General features: G+C 42.9%; 2 long non-coding RNA genes across 2 annotated transcripts; one reads left to right on the forward strand and one right to left on the reverse strand.

Moving 5' to 3' along the window:
- Window positions 1-1,391: 1,391 nt before the first annotated feature.
- LOC132209321 (uncharacterized) lies at window positions 1,392-6,845 on the forward strand. Its single transcript, XR_009445420.1, has 2 exons — window positions 1,392-4,004; window positions 5,274-6,845. It is a non-coding gene; the product is annotated as an uncharacterized LOC132209321 (long non-coding RNA).
- A 296-nt stretch (window positions 6,846-7,141) lies between these two features.
- On the reverse strand, window positions 7,142-12,919 carry LOC132209320 (uncharacterized). The gene is made up of 3 exons (XR_009445419.1): window positions 12,816-12,919; window positions 12,349-12,458; window positions 7,142-9,342 (listed from the first exon to the last, which is right to left on the reverse strand). It is a non-coding gene; the product is annotated as an uncharacterized LOC132209320 (long non-coding RNA).
- Between the last annotated feature and the right edge of the window lie 7,793 nt (window positions 12,920-20,712).

A 20,712-nucleotide genomic window follows, 5' to 3' on the forward strand; every position in this document is an offset into this window, starting at 1 on the left:
TTTCACATTGCAGCCCGTGGAGGGGGTGGGCCGGGCTCCGACAAGGTGTTGAGGGAATCCCTCAGCGGTCCCACACACAGCTGCCGGCGGGATCTTACTGTGCACCACTGCAGCCTGTAGGTCACCCTCACATGTGATGCAATGCTGTCCACAGGGCCCTGGCCTGAGTCTGCTGATAGCCTGATAGTGAGTGTCGTGAGAGGGTGTGTTGTCCCTCTATCACCCCCACTACCTCAGCCGAGACCCACCCCACCTCCCATCACCCCCTCAACCTCCAAAATGTGACATTGACATTGCAAATACCCACGAGACACAGCGGGGAGATGGGAACACATGGCAAACGTGAGGCAGGAGAGGGCATTTCTATTGAAACATCGAGGAAATGGGGGGAGTGAGGGACATTGATCATTCTCGAGCAGGAGAAAGTCAACAGAGATGGATCCATGGATAGGGGCAGAGACAGAGACAGGGAGGGAGAGAGACAGGCGACTGGACACTTTGGAAGGTTCATCGTTAATATTTCATGTAGAAACAGCACCAATCCCAGGTGGAACGGGCATGGGGTTTGTGCCTGGTTAATGGGAGTGGCCAGAGGGGAGCATTGGTCATTTCTTCGTGTTTTTTTACCACATCGCCAGAGTGTCAGAGAACAAGCTGTGGGGGGGGACAGGTTAAACACTGAGTGGGGAGATGGAGATGGACAGAGACACAGGCTCCGGGGAGTGACTCCCCACCACTGAGTTTCTGCCCAGCCTCTCAGGAAATAAACCCTGGGGGCAGTCAGAAAGCATCTGCCCCTTGATCTCAGTTGAAATCTCTTCAATTTCTCTGGGTTTAAAACCAGGGGAAAGTGCTGATAAAATGGGGAAATGTTGGAGGTCAGTCAGTGGCGGGATTGCCTTTGTTTCTGTTTATTTTTATTTCCATTTAATTTGCTCAATTTCTGTCTGTTTTTCTCTCTCTCTTCCCCCACATCCCCTCCCAAAAAAACAGGGCACCTCTGTCTCTCTCTCTGTCTTTCTGTGCTGGGGCAGGCGGGGAGATATCTGACACTGAAGCTTGCAGACAGAGTAAGGCACACAGATTCTGGGATTGGGGGTGTGGGATGTGTGAGGGGGTGTGAATCCCAGCCCTGGAGTAAATATCTCTCCTGCCCTTCCCCTCAAACAGAAACACTGGGACAGCCCTGAGGCAGTTTGAGACATCTTCCTGTTCCCCGCTCTCTGGGTTTAAAATCAGGAGCTGTGCTGATGTTTGGGTGGGGAGGGCGGGGTGGGGTGGGGTGAGGAGAGTGTGAGACTGTGGGTGTTCAGGCATGTTCAGCAGTGGGATCTTGCTGTGCTGGGTGGGGAATGTCTCAGATTGCTGAAGCAGCAAGCGGTGAGATTTTGCTGTGCTTTCGGTGCTTTTTAAAAATTTTAATCCATTTTCATTTCTCTCTGTCTTACTTCCACCCCCAAGGAGATTTTATTCAGGAGCTGAAACTCGGGATGATGCAGAGTCAGAGAGAAGCAAATCATTCTGCAGTGAGGAATCGTCAGACAGGAGCTGGGACCAGAGAGAGAGAGACCGAGAGAATTATAATCAACCATCTCGTGTCCTTGTCGTTCAATTCCACACTCACATGCTCATGGGGGAATGAATTATGGGGCTCAGGCAGTCTCTGGAGTTTGGACCACAAGGGCGTGAGACCTGGGCTGGCGCTTGGGGGAGACAAAGGGACAAAAATGGGGCTGCTGCACAGTCTGATCCCACAGATTTTACTGCCTTCCTCTGCCTTCATACTCCCAGCTTCTTGTCTCTCTCACAGCTTTCTATAAATCCCCATCTCCCCTCCATCCTTCAAATCTCCCCCTATCTACTGCACACAGGCTGTTAAAAGCAGAACAGAGTGGGGATGAATTCACAGGTTGATGCTAGGGTAATAGAATGGGGATGGGTTCAGAGGGCAGTGCTAGGGTAACAGAATGAAGATGGGTTCACAGGCCAAGGCAAGGAAAACAGAGTGGGAATGCATCACTAGATCATTGCTAAAGCAACAGTGTGGGGCGGTGTTCAAAGGCCATAGCTGGTAGAACAGAGGCGGGGTGCGAGGAGAACAGAGGATGCATTCACAGGCTGCTGCACAGGGACATACTAAGGAAGGGTTCTCTGGCCTATGCTAGCACAACAGAATGGGGATGGGCTCACCGGCCATTCCTAGGTATAATAGTGTGGGAATGAGTTAACAGGCCATTTTCTATGAGAACAGTTTCAGCATACGTTCACACATCGCTGTTAGGAGAACAGAGTGTGGGATGGGTTTATAGTCTATGGCTAGAGTAACATTGTTAGGATGGGTTCATAGGCCATTGCAAGGAGAACACAGTGGGAGTGGGTTAACAGATCATTGCGAGGGGAACAAGATTAAGATGGGCTCACAGGCCATTGCTAGAGGAACAGAATGGGGATGGGATCATAGACTATTGCTATAAAACTAAATTGGGATTGGGTTCCCAAGTCACTGCTAGGAGAACAGTGTGGAGATGGTTGAACAGTCTGGTGCTAAGGCAAAAGCGTGAGGATTGGTTCACAGGCTGGTGCAAGTGATACAGTATTGATGGTTTCACAGACTGTTTCTAGCAGAGCAGATTGGGAATGGGGTCACAGGCAGTTGTCAGTGCAGCAGAGTGGAGGTGGTTTCACAGGCCGTTGCTAGGGGAAGAGAGTAGGGATTGGCTGACAGGCTGTTACTAAGAGAACAGAGGCAGGATCAGTTCACACGTTGTTGCTACGAGAACATTTTGTGGATGTTCAACAGGTTGTTGCTTGGGGTACATTGGAGATGTGGTCACAGTCTTTTGCAATGAAATTGGGGATGGGTATGAGCCTGTTTCAAGGGGATCAGAGTGGGGATGGATTCATAGGCCTTTCCAAGGGCAACCGTCTAAGGATCTGCTCATAGGCCTTGACTCGGGCAAGACAGTGGCAATGGGCTCACAGATTGTTGCTGGGGGAACAGATTGGGAATGTTTCACATGCTGTAGCTACAAGAAAAGACTGGTCGTGTGTTAATAAGTTGTTGCAAGAAGAAGGGAATGCAGACGTGTTCACAGGTCATTGGTAGAACAGTGGAGATGTGTTGACAGGCCATTGCTAGCTTAACAGAATGGTGATGGGCTTACAGGCTTTTGCTCTTGGAGAAGAGTGCGGATGGTACACAGGGAGAGAAAAAGTGTAGAACCGACACAGAGAGAGATCAACAGACAGACCGAGAGGGAAACAGAGGGATGCACAGATTGATTTGTTGTCACATGTACTGAAATACAGTAAAATGTTTTGTTTATGAGTGGTCCAGATCAGATCGGAGCCAGGCAGAGTCAGCATGGTTTACAAAAAGGAAGTCACGCTTGAGGAAAACGTTCAATTAAAAAAAACACTAGCCCAATCACTGTAACTCCTGGGAAACTCGGGCTGCAAATCACAGCACTCGGTCCCCACTGAAATCAACTGATTCACAACACCCCGATTTTGCATCTCTTTTTGCTTCTGGCCCTGTCTCACCTTCACCTCCCTCAGCCCAGCCAGATCCAATGTCAATTAGTGTTCAATGCCAATGCAGGCCAATGGCAAATCCAATGTTTACCTGGAAAGCGAGCTGGAGGAACATAAGACACAAGGTGTTACAATGTGATGGGGTTGTCGATGACAGGTTAGAGAGGCACAAGGATCTCATCTTTATGCTCCCATGTACTAGTTAGATGAATATGCTCAGTGCACATTACCCCTTCTACATTCATCAGTCTTGTGCTTGTGTTTAAGTTTTGAAAATGGCTTTGAATGTGAGACAAGTGGAGCTGTAACAATCCCGTGGTATTCAGCAGCAAAAAAAACCAATCAGGCTTTTCCAAAATGGGTATCTTCTGAGATCGTGAGCCACATGGAAGAATGAGAACTGTCTCACTGGGGCTCGCCATGTCTACTTTCAAAGTCTGCTCGAAGTGATCAGAAACTTTGCTGAATTTGTAAGTTTATCAAGAGTAGTGCTGGAATACAGGGAAATTGCAAAGTTTAGTCATTTGTTAAACAGAAGTTGCAAGAATATATCCAACTGTTACAGACAAGCCAATTTACTTTGGTTGCTTGGAAACTTGTAGACGCAACGGTGAAGGCAAAATGAAGAGTTACATGGGCAAAGATCAGTCAATTCATGGGAAGTTGCCATATATTTCTCCAGGAGACATGATGTTAGTTAACTTGCTGTTAATGACCTACGTTTTCTTTTCAACGTGTGAAATATGGGGTTGATCAGAGGAATACAGTTCATGTTTGTCCAAGACTTCCAGAAAGTATGTGATTCAATGTTATTGAGCTGACCCGTGAGCTTATGTATTTGGGGAAAATAACTACAATAACAATACATGTACAAAATTGGCTGAGAGAAAGGAAATACAACAGTGGCTTTGGATATTTTTTGGGATAGTTGAATGAATCTATTGAAATTCCCTCGGTGGCAATGTTGAGACCCTTGTGTTTTCCAAATATATATTAATGCTCTAAACATAGGACTACAGGGAACAGGATCAATATTTGTGCATACGTTAGGATTTGGAAACAGAGAAAAATGTGAGCAGAATGGTACAAAGAAGAACAACACAGCAAAGGAACAGGTGCTTTGGGCCACCAAGACTGTGCTGATACATGATGCCTTTCGAAACTAAAAATCTTTTGTTTCTGTGCAATCCATATCACTCTATTCTCTGCCTATTCACCTATCTCTCATATCCACCTTTACCACCCCCTCTACTAGTGTATTCCAAGCACTTACAACCCACTGTCTAAACGCTTGCCTCTTACATCTCCTTTAAACATACACCCTTTTGCCTTAAACTTAGATCCCATAGTAATCGACATTTTCACCTGAGAAAATACTTCACTCTCCATTCAATCAATGCCTCTCGTAATTTTCTGGAAACTTGTGTAAAGTTAGTGGGGTGTGTGGATCAGAGGTGGATGAATTTCAATGTGGAGAAGTGTCAGGTCATACATTTTAATGGGATGAATGTACATCAGCAATATAAAATAAAGGGTACATCTCTAAAGGGGTTGCAAGGATAGAATGACCTGGGTATATATGTGCATAAGTAATTGAACATAGAAGGACAGATTAGAAGAGAACTTAATAGAATCTACAATATTATATTATTTAATTATTTATTAATTACATGGTTTATTAATTTACTTATTTTTTCTCAACGGCAATGACCTGGGTTTTGTTTCTCGGTTTCATTCAGGCACATTAGGATTGCAGCACGAGCAAGTGGCCAATTTCTGGTTGGGTGGATGGAGAAGCCTGATTCATTCATATGAAAACCTAGGATAGAAACTTATGGCCCTGAGGAGACGCTATCCTCAAATTGAGTGACTGCTGGCCACGCTGAGGGATATTGTACAGCAGGGAGAATAGTCAGTCATCCTGAGCTATGAAGAGGGGATGTTGTGAACATCTGTACTGGACTGATGGATGGATTTTTGAAACTCCTTTTATCAGAGCTCAGAGTGGCTGGTACACACAGCAAAACCCAAATCAATTGAAATGATTATCTCTTCTGAATGGCTCGCTCTGGCTGATGGAGATTGATTTTACAAACTAACTCATAGAATTTCCACGGAGTAACCTCAGTTACATCACCCGATTCCAAGGGATTTCCTTAATTTTGAAACTATTCTCTGACATGGAACTTTTGAAATCTTTCCAGCTACAGGTTCCAGCAGATTGTAATATTGTAATCAATAAGACTGTTTCAGGGCTAAATATTTTTTAATGAGTCATTAATAATTTAAGGATTTTATTGTTGTCCTGTGTTATTTGGGAGAGGTTCAATGTCTCTGCATCTGGAGTGACACCTTTGCTGTGGGATCTGAATCCATGTTCATCTATTGCTCTCTTTCACTGATGTTTGATGACTAGCATCGGAATGGTGGGCAGACGGCACACTCTGTGCTGTAAATCTGTATAACTCTGTCCATCTGTATGGTTTTATGACCCTTGCTTTCCTTGATCACCTCTCTGCCATTGTCGAACTTCCACTGCCTCCAATCCTGCATGTATTTTAGATTCTGTTTCAGGCTATACATTTACTGTGTCTTCTCCCACTGCCCATCCCCTCACTATGTGCGACTGGCTTACCAGCATGATGTTCCCACATTATCTTTCACAGGAATTGTTTCTTAAGTGCAACAGTTCACCTGTTTTCCACTTCGGAGACAATATTAACAATCACATTCTGCAGCATTCCTCACCTCCACCTAAAGGTTGGGAGATTTTGGCAAACAGCATTTTCTTTTGTCTCTTCACAATAGATAACGCATTAGCCACAGCCAACCAGTTTGTGCTTACAGTGCTCAAATATTAATAGTGCCCAATTAATATTAATAACACCTCCTTCAACTCAACCAGACAGGGGCCAGCCCTTCTTTAGTTGAGGTCTCCAGTGATGCTTTGAAAAATCAGAGTCAATCTGTCTGCGTGAAATTTAAACAAAGTTTGGTCATCATCTAACTGGTGCATTTTCCTTTGCAATGCCTTGACCAATCAGAGTCTATTATTCGCCCAGGTCAGTACAGTATAAAACGTTTGCTCCCTTTCCATTGGTGCTTATTGTGAATGAACCGAAGTGTGCAAGACAAAAAGCTTTGATGAAACTTGCCTTTTTTGCATACAGTTGGACATTATTGAACTGTTGTACATTGTTGTGGCTCGGCCTCTCTCACAATGCCACCACACAAGGCCTTATAGATGATTATGGAGGAACAATGTGTATTGTGGTTGATTAATTATTTCAATAAATAAAGAGAGGACAGAACTGTGAGCATCGGCCCCTTATAAAATGAGCTTTGTAAAGGGTAACATTGAGGAGCTAGGAAAGGGCAGGAGAGTTAAACAAATACTTTTCAACAATATTCACATTAGGGCATTCTTGCAACTTTAAAATACACAAATATAGTCAAGCAGCAAAAAGGGGAGGAAATAACCATAACAGGAGAAAACATACTGTGGTCAATGAAGTATTTCAAAAGATAAAAAGAGAAGAGAGCTGTGAACATCGGCCCCTTAGAGAATGAGATTTGTCAGTGATAATGAGGAGCCAGGAAAGAGCAGGGGAGTTAAACAAATAATTTTAATCAATCTTCACAGTAGGGAACACTTACAACATTACAAAAAAATTAAGTAGTTCAGCAGCACAAAAGGGGAGGAAAGAACCATAATATTGATCAGAAGAGAAAAAGTATTTGTGAAAATAATAACCATTGACAAAGAAAATAGTGGTCGGCCGTTTGGTCATTCAAACCTGCTCCAACATTTAACACGATCATGGCTGATCATCCATCTGTTCCTGCTTTCTCTCCATACTCTGATCCCTTTCACCCCAAGGATTATATCCAAATCCTTCTTAAATACATTCAATGTTTTGGCTTCAGGTGCTTTCTGTGGCAGATAATTCCAGAGGTGAGGAAATTTCTTCTTATCTCAGTCCTAAATAGCTTGTCGATGACAGGTTAAAGAGACACTAGGATCCCATCTTTATGCTCCCATGTATGCCCATATCCTAAAAGTCATGGTTCTGGACACCCTGTTTATTGAGAACAGCCTTCCTCTGTTTATCCTGTGTAGCCCTGTCAGAATTCTTTTGTTTCTATGAAAGACCACTCTTCTGAACTCGAGTGAATATAGTCCTAACTGATCCAGTCTTTCTTCACATGTCAGTCCTGTCATCCCAGGAATCATTCTGGTCAACCTTCATTGTACTCCCTTCACAGCCAAAGCATTCTTCCACAAGAATAATGAGACCAAAATTGCACACAAGAATCCAGCTATGGGCTCACTGAGACCTGTGGAATCACAGAAGGACGTTCCTGCTCCTGAATCTGAATCCTCTCGTTAAGAAGGCCAAAAGAAACTAACTTGTGCTTGGGACATTTGAAAACAAAGTGTAAGTTTTGTGTTAAATACAAAGCTAATTTATTTGCCTTTTACTCAGAAAATAAAAACCTATATTTTCAGGAAAGTCAATTTAACATCAGTAGAAACAGACAACAATGAAATGTGTTCATTACCGAACATAATTAATAGCAAAATGCAACCACTGTGGTTATTTGTGAATTCACTCATGTTTTTTTTGGGGGGGGGGCAGCAGGGGGGGTTGTCGGGTGTTTGAGTGAATCCCTTCCCACATTCAATGCAGGCGAACGACCTCCCTCCAGTCTGAACATCACTGGCATACAATGAGGTGAAATGATCACCTGAACCCAGTTTGAAAGTGAAAGCACTGGAACGGTCTCTCACCTGTGTCAACACATTGATGGATCATCAATTGTTGAGGACTTTTAAAGCATTTTCTGCAATCTGAACATTCAAAGTTATTTCAATAATGTGAGCAAGTTCATGGAGGCTAATTGTTCAGAATCTTTATACCATTTCCCACATTCTCTGGTCAGAATGAACTTGCTCGTGTTTCAGCAGGTACAATGATCTGACGAATCTCTTCCTGCACATGAAGCAAGTGAACGGTATCTCCCCTGTGTGGATGCATTGGTGTACAGCGAGGTTACATATTCATCTGTACCCAGTCCCATCATGAGAGTATCTTATTGGGCTCTCAACAGTGTGAACATGTTGATGGGACATCAGTTCTCCAGAACATTTACAGCATTTCCTGCAGTCTGAACATTGAAAAAGGTCTCTCATTAGAATGAACTTTCTGGTGTTTCACCAGGTCAGATGAGTGAATGAAACACTTCCTACATATGGAATAGATGAACGGTCTCTCCCCAGTGTGAATGTGCTGGTGTATTGGGAGTTTAGATGATCGCTTGAACCGAGTCGCACAGTGAGAGCACCTGAATGGTTTCTCACTAATGTGAGATATTAGTTCTCTCGAACTTTTCTCGCAATTCCTAGAGTGTGGATATTTTAAAGGTCTCTCCCCAGTGTGAACGTGCCGGTGAGTCAGCAGATGGGATGAGTGAGTGAATCCTTTCGCACACTCAGAGGAGATGAACTGCCTCTCTCTTATATGAACTTGCTGGTGTGTCAGCAGACTGGATGATCAAATGAATCCCTTTCCACAGTCAGGGCTGGTGAACGGTCTCTCTCCAGTGTGACCACACTGATGACTTTCCAGGGAAGATGGATATTTGAATTCCTTCTCACAGTCCTCACGTTTCCATGGTTTCTCAGTGTGAACACTGGTTTTGGCTTCCATGATCAAAGCCTGATGATATTCAAGACATGATGAATTCAACATTTCGTTAGAATCTGCAGCGAGATTTGAGTTCACTGACTGCAAATGCTCCAACTTCCTGTAAAATGAATAACAGACAGTAAGAAGAAAATATGACCCACAGGGAAAAAGGCAGAACTTTAAAACTGGACTGAATACATCTGATCATTTGTGCAATAGACAGTGGACAATGCGACCATGAAAGCTCTTGGATTGTTATAACAATAGAACTGGTTCAGTATTGAGCTTCAGTGAAAGGAACTGGCTGCCAAATCTGGGGCTGCATAAAGGTGTTCTTTGTGGGAAAACTGAGAAATAGGGAGAGCATTAATGGAGATGGGCTTCATATGGGCAGCACGGTGGATCGGTCGTTAGCACTGCAGCCTCACAGCACCAGGGACCTGGGTTCGATTCCAGCCTTGAGCGACTGAGTTTGCACATTCTCCCTCTGTCTGTGTCGGTTTCCTCCCACAGTCAAAAGATGTGCAGGTTCGGTGGATTGGCCATGCTAAACTGCCCATAGTGTTCAGGGGGGTGTGGGTTATTGGGGGATGGGTCTGGATCTGGGTGGGATGCTTCAAGGGGCGGTGTGGACTTGTTGGACCGAAGGACCTGTTTCCACACTGTAGGTAATCTAATTCATCTGCCAGTAATTCTAACAACCTCCCAAACTCACCAGACAGAAACACAAGATCAGGTGGTGCATGGAAAAACCATCACTTCCAGGACTCTGAGCAGCAGATTCAGACTGGAAAAGATTATTGACTTGCTCAATATGTCAGAATGCATTTTATTAAAAATTAAACCTGCTGAAAAAATAGGGATTCTGACAGTCAGAGTTTATTTTAGCCTCTAGTTCAGTTAGAATGTAATACTTTGCCAATGATTTTCTGTATCATATAACCTACTCTGCAAATAACATCTTTCTTCAGGCTATTTTCAAGTTTTTGCAAGAAGAAAATAAATGATGAATCATTTGTACCTTACACATTTTAATTACTGTCCTCACTGCTTATGACGGGGACTGTACCACATAGTGAATAGAAAATACAGATTGGGCTATTATTCTGCAGAAAAAAAATCCATTCCGTTTGCAAGCTGCGCCATGACTTTCATTTTAGCTTCCCAACCCAGACAAAATCCTCTGTTAAGAACAAAGAACAACATAGCACAGGAACCAGCCCTTTAGCACTCCAAGCCTGTGCCTGCACATTCTAACCCTCCATGCTAAAAATGCCTTGATTCACAGGATCCGCATTCCTCTCTTCCCTTCCTGTTCATGTATTCAGCCAGGTGCTTCTTGACTGCTGCTGCTGCGTCTGCTTCCATTGCCTCCTGTGGCAACACATTTCAGGAACTCAGCAACCTTTGTGTGAAAAGCTTGCCTTGCTTATCTCTTTCACACATTCCCCCTGCAGCTTGAACTTGTGTCCTCTAGTAATTTATCCCTCTGCCCTGGGGGGAAAAAAGTCTCATACATTCCGCTCTATCCATGCCATTCACGATCTTATAAACTTCTCTCAGGCCACCCTCTCAACCTGCTGCGTCCCAGTGTAAACAAACCAAGTCTTTCCAACCTTTCTTCAATGCTGAACTCCCCCATAACCATGCAACATCCTGGGAAACCTATTCTATACCCTCTCCAAAGCATCCACATCCACATGTGGTGTCCAGAACTGAATGCAATATTCTAAGTGTGGCCTAACTAGAGTTCTACAAAGCAGCAGCATAACTTGCCTGTCCATATCGCCATTGCACCTTCCAATGAAGGCAGTCATCCCAAAGGCCTTTTATACTAAATTATCTACCTGCACCATCACTTTCAGTAGCCTGTGGACCTGCACACCCAGATCCTTCTGCATATCAATGTTCCTAAGAGTTCTGCCATTTACTCTATAATTTAAACCTGTACCTGACTTTCCAAATTACATCCCCTCATATCTGTCCAGATTAAACTACATGTCATCTTTCTGCCCATAACTCCAATTTATCTATACTCTGCTGTATCATCTGACAATCCTTCTCACTATCTGCAACTCTACCAACCTTTGTATTGTCCGCAAACTTATTGATTAGACCAGCCACGTGTTCTTCCAAGTTATTTATATAGACCAGAAACAGCAGAGGTCCCAGCACTGATTCCTGTGGAACACCACTAATCAAAACCCTCCATTCTGAAAAGTATCTTTCCACTGCTACACCCTGTCTTCGATGTAGCTATCTCTCCAGCTCATGTGACATCATCCTTTGTACCAGTTTGCCCTGATAGACTACTGCGCCATTCTAATGAAGCTCGCACGACTTGAACGCACAGCAGCTTTCTTTCAATTTGGCACTTTCCAATCTTCCAGATTGAATGTGGAATTCTGCAGTCCCTGAACCATCAAACAGTTATAAGGATCTGGAAAACTTGACCTGGAAATATGCTGGTACTGATGTCATGTTCAGTCTGTTACTGCTCGTCGTCAATTCCCCACTCAGTGGAAATAGTTTCTCTGTAACTCCGCTAACAGTCACTAATCATATTCCCAAGACTTTGATCAAAAATATTTCTTATTAATCAATTTCCAGGGATACCTCTCACAGAATGAAGTGATGTGTTTTAGCAGAAGGGATAGGTAGAGGCAATAACACAACACTAAAGAGTGTGCAGATTCTGAGGGATTCACATGCACAGATATTTGAAAGTAATAAATAGATTAATTCATCAAAGCAAATTTGATGTTAATTGATTTCAAAAAAATACTGAATCAGCATTTGAGAGAAAAATGCAAAGGTGCAGGGATAAAACAAGGGAATAGGACTGACTGGATTGCTCCAGACATTTGGCATGGGCTAAATGGTTTGCACTTTTTGATTTTTTTTAATATGGGCCTTCTTGTATTCCAAACCTACAGATTCAGTTATCAATCAGGTGAATCTGTGCTACATCCACTCCATAGTTGTTAGACCGTTCCTGACAGCAAGTCCGAGAACTAAAAACAGCTAATCAACTGTAATCTAACCACAGATAGTGTATCTCATTTTCTGATATCTCAAATCTTTTCCCACTGGCGCGCACACACACACACACATACATACATACCTGAAAGCTACCACATTCAGATGCTGATAACATTCAGATCCTCATCAATCGAGTTACTCTTTCACTCTTTCTGAGGTTCAAGTCTGCCAAATTCCTCTGCTGACATTGATCTGTAAGAGTGTAAAATCCATCACGATCAATCCAGGACAGAGATTCAGAACAGAAAAAGAAAAGCATTTCTCTTGGTTTGAAGTTGCTGTTCGTAAATCCTGCTCGCCTTCCCCTCGCCCCGTTCCCAACAAGTAAAGGACATGCGCGCGCTCCGCTTCCAGTTGGCCCCGGATAAAGATGGCGGGCTCACACGGCTCAGAAAACATTCGCGGCGCCCAGCCCTGCCTCGGCTAACAAAGGAATTCAGCAATTCCAGTCTATTCGTGACAAAACCGGGATCGGTATTTTTCAATTCAGTGACGGTGGCTACTGTCAGATTTTAAAAAGCCTCTCCGCCCACTTCGTGGAATACTCACTCGATTTCTAATTTTCACCTTTCAAATCCTTATCGCGCCTGTTCCTCATCCGATTCCTCCGGCTCTCCTTTGCCTCCGGTACTGCGCATGTTTGAAACGCGTCAGATTGCGCGCGCACAAGTGGGCGTATACATTCAGAGATAATGGGGACTGCAGATGCTGGCGAACCTGAGATAACTCGTGTGGGTCTGAAACATCAGCTCTTGTGCTCCTCAGATGCTTCTTGGCCTGCTGTGTTCATCCAGCTTCACACTTTGTTACCTGGGCAAATGCATTCCCGCCCAGAATGCTGGGAAAAACACGCTGCCATTGAGCAGCAATATTGATATAACGAAGATATGAAGGAATATGCCAGGACGAAAGATGCAGGAATCCATTGATACAAGTGCATGGTCCCTGTCTGTCCTGGTTCTAATAAACAACAGAACAAAGAGATATGAACACACACTCAACGGATAAAGTGAACAAAATATACACCTTTCCTGTGTAGAATATTTGAATTTCGCCGCAAGTAGAATGCAATTATTGGTGATAAAATCATTTCAAATTTCAAAGCTGAACGATGTCAGGTAGGAAAACTAAATAAATCCGTTCTCACACTGAAGTGTGAAGAGTCTTCCTGTGCGGTGACTGTGCTGATATGTCAGTAGTTTAAGATGTTCAGGCAAGCGTGAAATGTTACACACGAGCTTCAGAAGAGACTGAGATGTCAATCACTTCCTGTAATGAGTTTCATTGCCTCAGCACTCTTTGAATAAACAAAAGCAGACTCAATCAACTCGAAATATTCAGCAACAGTTGAGAGAGAAATGCACTTTATATTACATGACTTCTCTGCATCAGTCCACAGAAAGGGAAAATTAACTCTTCTTCTCAAGCCAGAGACTTATCATCGAGACTGAATATTTCCAATATCTTCTTGTTTTATACTCAGTCAAAGAACTGATTTCTGAATTGCACAATCAATTCATTTGTGACTCGTATCTGTTTTTTCTGTGTCCACACATTAGTGGAAACATCTTCCGTGTTTAGTCTGTCTGTCAGGCTCAGCACAGGAGTTAGATGACAGCTCCAAGAACAAATCAAGTCAGCACTTCTATCCTTTGTTTTAAGATGTTACTTTTCTTTTCTCTGCAAAGAGAAAGAGCGTCCAGAAATGCTGCTTGCCTTGTGGAGAGAGAAGATTTTGGAGACACAGTAAAGGAGTACAAGTCCAAAGAACTGGACACTATCGTGGCTTGGGCTAACAAGTGACAGGTATCATTTGCTCCATATAAATGGCAAGCAATGACATTCTCAAATAAGACAAAATATAATCACAATTCGTTGACATTCAATGGCATTACCGTCACTAAATGCCCCACTGTTAACATGCAGGTGGATTCCATTTACCAGAAACTCAACTAGACTTACCACAGATACACAGTGAATACAAGTGTAGGTCAAAACCGATGAAATACTGCCGTCAGTAACTCACCTGCTGACTTCCCAAAGCCTGTCCATCTTCCATAAAAGTGAAATGGAATAACTTCCCACTGGCAACTCCATTAAGACTGAAGAAGCTTGAGACCATCCAGGACAATGCAAACCACATCACTGGCACTACATCCATAAACATCCACTCCCTCCACCACCAACCTTCAGTTCCACCAATGGGTTTTGGGTCACCTGATACACAGGAAAACCAATGACCACCATTCCCCCTGCTGATCGCTCAGTATCCTGACTTGGAAATGTATCGCAATTCTTTCACAGTTGCTGTGTCAAAATTCTGGAATTCCCTCCCAAACAACATAGTGGGGCGAATTATAAAACTAAGACCGCTGCAGTTCAAGAAGCCATCTCACCACCACTCCCTCAAGGACAATAAGGGATGGGCAATAAATGCTGGCTAGCTACCAACATTCACATCCCACAAACAAATGAACAAAAAAAAATGGTGGGCTGCTATCTAAGATGGAGGAGGTAGTTTTTTTATATTAATGCTAAATATATTGATGGTCAACAAGAGAGTCAAAACGTTATTATGATAAATAGCTTGTGGAGTTGAAGCTACACTCAGTTCAGACATGATTTTATTTAATGACCAAGCAGGCGAGAGTGGCTAAATGGCACATATCTGCTCCTAGTGCTGACATGTACATGTATAGTCATATTGATGCTATTCACAGACATTCGGGTGTAAGCTCAAAAGATCAAAATTTAAGTAAAAGCTGAGACATTTGACTGAATGAAATGAGACGTCTGTTATCTGCTTGGGATGCTTTTCCTAAATGTGTCCCTGTTAAGCCAGTGTGGTATCAGGAAGAGACCGTGAAAACAAGAGATGGAGATCAATTTATTTTGAAAGGGGGAGAAAAAAGGAATGCACTTCCAGGCATTCTCCAGGTGATGGTGTTTCTCCTCATCTCAGTCCTAAAATATTTACCCCATATCCTTAAACTGTGGCCCCTTGTTCTGTAATTCCCCACCATTGGAACATCCTTCCTGTATCTAACTTGTCCAGTACTGTTTGGAATTTGGAGATTTCAATGTGATCCCCTCATTCTTCTATACTCCGGTGAATACAATTTTAACCGACTCAATCTCTCTTCATACGTTATTCCTACCATCCCAGGAGTCAAGTTGGTAAACACGTGCTGAACGCCGTCAAAAGGAAGAACACTTTTTTTCAGATAGGCATGCCAAAACTGTACACAATATAACAGGTGTGGACTTACTTAGGCCCTGTGTAACTGCAGCAAAGCATTCTTGTTCCTTTATTTGGATCCTCACTCTGTGAAGGCCAACAGATAATTTGTTTCCTTACTGCCTGCTGCACTTGTGCACTTACTGTCAGCAACTGGTGCGCAAGGATCCTCTGGTCTCATTGACACTCCCATGTGCCATTGAAACGATAATCTGCCTTGTTTTTTTATTGCTACAAACTAGATAAGCTTACATTTATCCAAATATAACGTAACCAATATTAATTTTCACTTACAAAGCTTCTCCAAATCACACTTCAACATGTATGCACCCAGCTTTGTGCCATCTAAAAAGTTTGAAAAATTATATTTAGTTTCCTCATCTAAATCAGCAACATACATTGTGAACAGCTGGGGTTCAAGAACAGATCCCTGTTATACCCCACTAGTTACTGTCTGACATTGTGAACAGCTGGGGTTCAAGAACAGACCCCTGTTATACCCCACTAGTTACTGTCTGACATTGTGAACAGGTGGGTTTCAAGAACAGATCCCTGTTATACCCCACTAGTTACTGTCTGACATTGTGAACAGCTGGGGTTCAAGAACAGACCCCTGTTATACCCCACTCGTTACTGTCTGACATTGTGAACAGCTGGGGTTCAAGAACAGACCCCTGTTATACCCCACTAGTTACTGTCTGACATTGTGAACAGCTGGGGTTCAAGAACAGACCCCTGTTATACCCCACTAGTTACTGTCTGACATTGTGAACAGCTGGGGTTCAAGAACAGACCCCTGTTATACCCCACTAGTTACTGTCTGACATTGTGAACAGCTGGGGTTCAAGAACAGACCCCTGTTATACCCCACTAGTTACTGTCTGCCATTGGGCAAAAGACACATTTACTTTGAATCCACGTTGACTACGTGCTGACCAGTTTCGTAACCAACTCATTACACTCACCCCAATCCCCTGCATTTCAACCGTACACATTAATCTCTAATCGCTTCTTCAAAGGTCTTCATAAAACCTAAGAAACCCATCTACTGGGTCACCATGATCAACTCCACTTGTGACATCCTGAAAGGCAGTCATCAGATTTGTCAAGAATGATTTGCCTTTTGCAAATCTATGGAGACTGTTTGCTTCTGTTATTGTATTCTGCGTACTGTGCTCCAAAATTCTTGGCAATGGAATCGTGCATCTTCCATAAGATTTATCTCAAACTCACTGGTCCATAATTAAAGGGTTTTCCTCTTCCCTTTTAAATCATATGATTACAGTAACTACCCTGTAGTCTGGAGGGACTGTCAAAGTGTCAAAGAAATTGTGGAAGATAGCCAGCAATTCATCCATTATTTTGAAGACCCCTTCTTTAAGACAACTGGGAATGTATGAGCTTTTGATCCCATCAATTTGTCTAAAATCATTTCTTGTACCATTATAAATTCCCCTGTTTCTGGCTGGAATAGACCTATATTAGTTACAACCAATCCTTTCCCCTTTATATACACACAGATTGTTTCCAGTCAGTTGTTACATGCCTGCAAGTTTACTCTCATACTCAACTTCCCCTTTTTATTTAATCTCTTGGTCCCCCTTTGCTGACTTCTAACCCGTTCCCAATTCTGAGATCTATTTTTTTACTTGCCAATCTGAATGCCTGTTTTTGCATCTAACATTGACTTTAACTTGCCACTTACGCCATGGTTTGGCCGTTCTTTTCCTTGTCCTCTTGCAGCATACAGGAATGACATTTTTTGTCGTTCACTGATTCACTCTTTGAATGTTTGCCATTGTTGGAACACTATCATGTGAGAAACATTTCTCAATCCATTATACCCAACCTCATGAAGAATTCTGTTATTTTATGGTCATTCATCCCCAAATGGCCTTCCACGATGACATTGTCGATTCTTCATTTCTCATTGCTTAAATACTCCAATCGAAATGTTCTTTTCACTCGTTGGTTCCACAAACTATTCATCAAGAAAACCATCCTGTACACACTATACTAATGGCCCGTCCATGGTATTGTGGGTATTTTTATTCACCATATCTGTATGAAGATTAACATCTCTCACAACGATAGATATTGTTTTACCACATGCATCTCTGATTTCCTGCTTAAAGCCATCTCAAAATCATCACTACAGTTTGGTGCTCCATATAACACTCTACATGTAGATAATTGAGAAACAAGGAAATAAGAGTGTAATATAAATAAATAAATAAATATAAATAAGATTCTATACTGCATGAGTTAGTATCTTTCATCAATAAGATGTGCACGTCCACTTTAAACAGTAATACAATTGCATCACCGTTCGGGAACAGGATTACAATTACTCTGAACAAATTACACAACTTTGGAGACATCAACAAGACATACTACCAAAAAAAAAGTGAAGCCAGAGGGATCCAACACATCCCGATTCTATGGACACCCCAAGGTACACAAACCAGGGGTCCCTCTCGGACCCATTGTCCCACTATCAGGCACACCAACATATAGACTTGCCAATGAACTACAACAAATTGAAATACTTTGTGGGCACTGCTACCCACTCACATTCACTCATCCCAGGAATTCCTCAATATCATTAAGGACAGCAGGAGAGAAGATGATAAAGTAGGCAGGCAACCCAGGAGACCAACAACCTCAATAAAGAAACCAACATGAAACTACTAGATCTGTGCCTCACAACACACTTCACCTTCAATGACAACATATGCAAAAAAAAACAATCAGGACTGATTGCAGAAGCAGTAATGCAAAAGGTTAAAATGGACAGCACTCCCCACTGGTTTGAATTAATTGGCTGATTCCAGTTCGTTGCCAAAACATCAAAACAAGCCTAAGGTTTCCTATCACACAGTTAATTGATACACATTTCCGGTTTAGAACTGGCTGTGCATCATCAGCTACATGCAGGCACATTCTTTTCTCTCTGTGTATAATTCCCGAAGCTAAGAAAAGCACTTTACCTCTTAATGAGGCCATGCACTCTTGACCCATCCATTATTTTACAACAAATTCCAGATTCCAGCCTTCAAATTCACGATTTGAGTTGGTGAGCTTTCAGCTGTGATGAGTGAAAAAAAAATTCCACACTCTCTCCACTGTGGCTGCATTGGTGTTTTGACATTTTAGATGAATCTTCACAGACTCTTCCACACAGAGAGAAAACGTGGGCTTCTCCCCAGTACGAATGCTGTTTCTTCCTTCAGTGTTCAAAACCTTCTAACAATTTGGTTATGATAAAGACAGGGACTGTCAGATCTGGATATGGTTTCATCTGCATCTTAAATTGCAAACCAACCTTTCAAACAGAAAAGAAAAAGACAGGAGAAAACAAAAGAACACACACGGGTTGCGAAATTGAGAGAAATTAATCTGGCCATTTGTGAAGCCAAGACTTGGGGAAAAATTAAAATGTAAACTGTATGAGTACCATAAAAATCAGTCAGTATTTACACAAAACTACAGAGGTGGGAGATTCGGGAGCCAACGAGCTTTCTCCCCAAACAATTTGATCCCTTTACTCCTCAGAACTAAGAATAGATGTAGAAACAAAATGCTGTAAATACTCAGCAGTCCTGGCAGCATCTGAAATTGTCCTTTTCCGCCCATTAATAACCTTGAACTTCAGCCTCAAGTTCTGTAGTTGCCTCCTCAAATGTCTCCAACAGTCCCTCCTTTTCAAAATTCCCCTTCAAAAGCTGATACATGTAACAAAGTTCTTGATCATCAGCTTTATGTCTCTTGGTGGTAAATCCTGCGATATCATATGTCTGTGAAATTCCAGAGAGCATTTCGTTGTCCTGAGATTGCTACATAAATGTCAATTTTGTTGGGTAACTTATACACCTATCAGTGTTCGTTCATCATTACGGTGTGAGAATTCTCAGAAAGAATGCATATGGATGCTCATGGTTCACGTGGTCCGCTCTTACCTGCTCACAGACTCCCGGGGATTGACCATATTCCCTGGTCTCTTGCTCCTTAAACTTGTCCACATTCAAGAATGGAGTTTTATTAAAAAAAATAGCTAGTGGAGCAAAATGGAGTTAGAAGGATGCAGGGAGAAAAGTGTTTAGAAACGCTTACCAACACAGCTCCAGTAAGAGAGCCATGAGAGGAGGAGAAAGAGGAGCAGGGAAGATGCCTACACTTATATCACTCAAAACCTGTTCCTGGAACCACTTCAACCCCGCACAGCTGAGAGAGCCATTTGTCAGCTGGCAACTTCCTGAAGCTTGACCCAGTCCTGTTCAGGAGTGGGTCAGACCAAGATGAGCCTCTGTAACCAGTTAGGTGGGACGGAGGAGTGGGGGGGAATCGGTGTTGGATGATCTCCTGCCCTGTTTCTTATCCCAAATTGACCCTCCCTCACCATCCCCATGGCCCTGTAAACACAGACTGTAGATACCTGATGGGCCTTGGTGTGCAGACTCAGTCTGGGCATTTCTGGTACAGAACAACAACAACTGTTCTGTCCTCATTCTCTGGATTGTTCCCATTTCTCCATTCCCAGTGAGTTATACATTATGCTGTTGCTCCCGCCCCCGCTACTTATTCTGGCCGCTCTTCTCCATTTCTGTGGTAATCATGGAAACTTCAAAACTAGCAGCAAGTACAGACCACTCGTCCCTTCATGCCTGTTCTGCTCACCAGTATGATTACGGCTGATTGTCCAGGTCAGGAACCCCATATCCTTCGATTCCTTTGGCCTTCAGAACTATACCTAACTCCTCCTGGAAAACAGTGAGTGTATTCGACTCAGCCATGTCCTGTTGCAAACAATTTCACGCACTCGGCATTTTCTGAGTTAAAAGAAAATCTTCTCACCTCAGTCCAAATGGTTTTCATCTGGTCCTTTTCTTTCTGTTTTTTTCACTGATTGTCTTTACTTTGCATTCGGGGTTGCTAACGGCCTAGTCACGGCCTTCATCTGGACACTTCTTTTATCTCTTTACTTCTGCACCATCATCCCCTCTGATTTTGCAACGTGAACCCTTTTGTCAGTCAATAATTCCTGCTCTTCACCCACTCATTCCTTTTGTTCACTGTCACCCTCCACTCCTTGCTCACTGGCCTGAACATTCACTCAGTTTCTGTTCCCACAGACGTGGCTGGATTCATGGTCCACATATCCAGAGCCACAAAAGGGACCCTTCGACCCATTGAGTCTGTCCCAATCAA

This window comes from Stegostoma tigrinum, unplaced genomic scaffold, assembly GCF_030684315.1.
Source record: "Stegostoma tigrinum isolate sSteTig4 unplaced genomic scaffold, sSteTig4.hap1 scaffold_86, whole genome shotgun sequence".
Classification (NCBI taxonomy): Eukaryota; Metazoa; Chordata; class Chondrichthyes; order Orectolobiformes; family Stegostomatidae; genus Stegostoma; species Stegostoma tigrinum.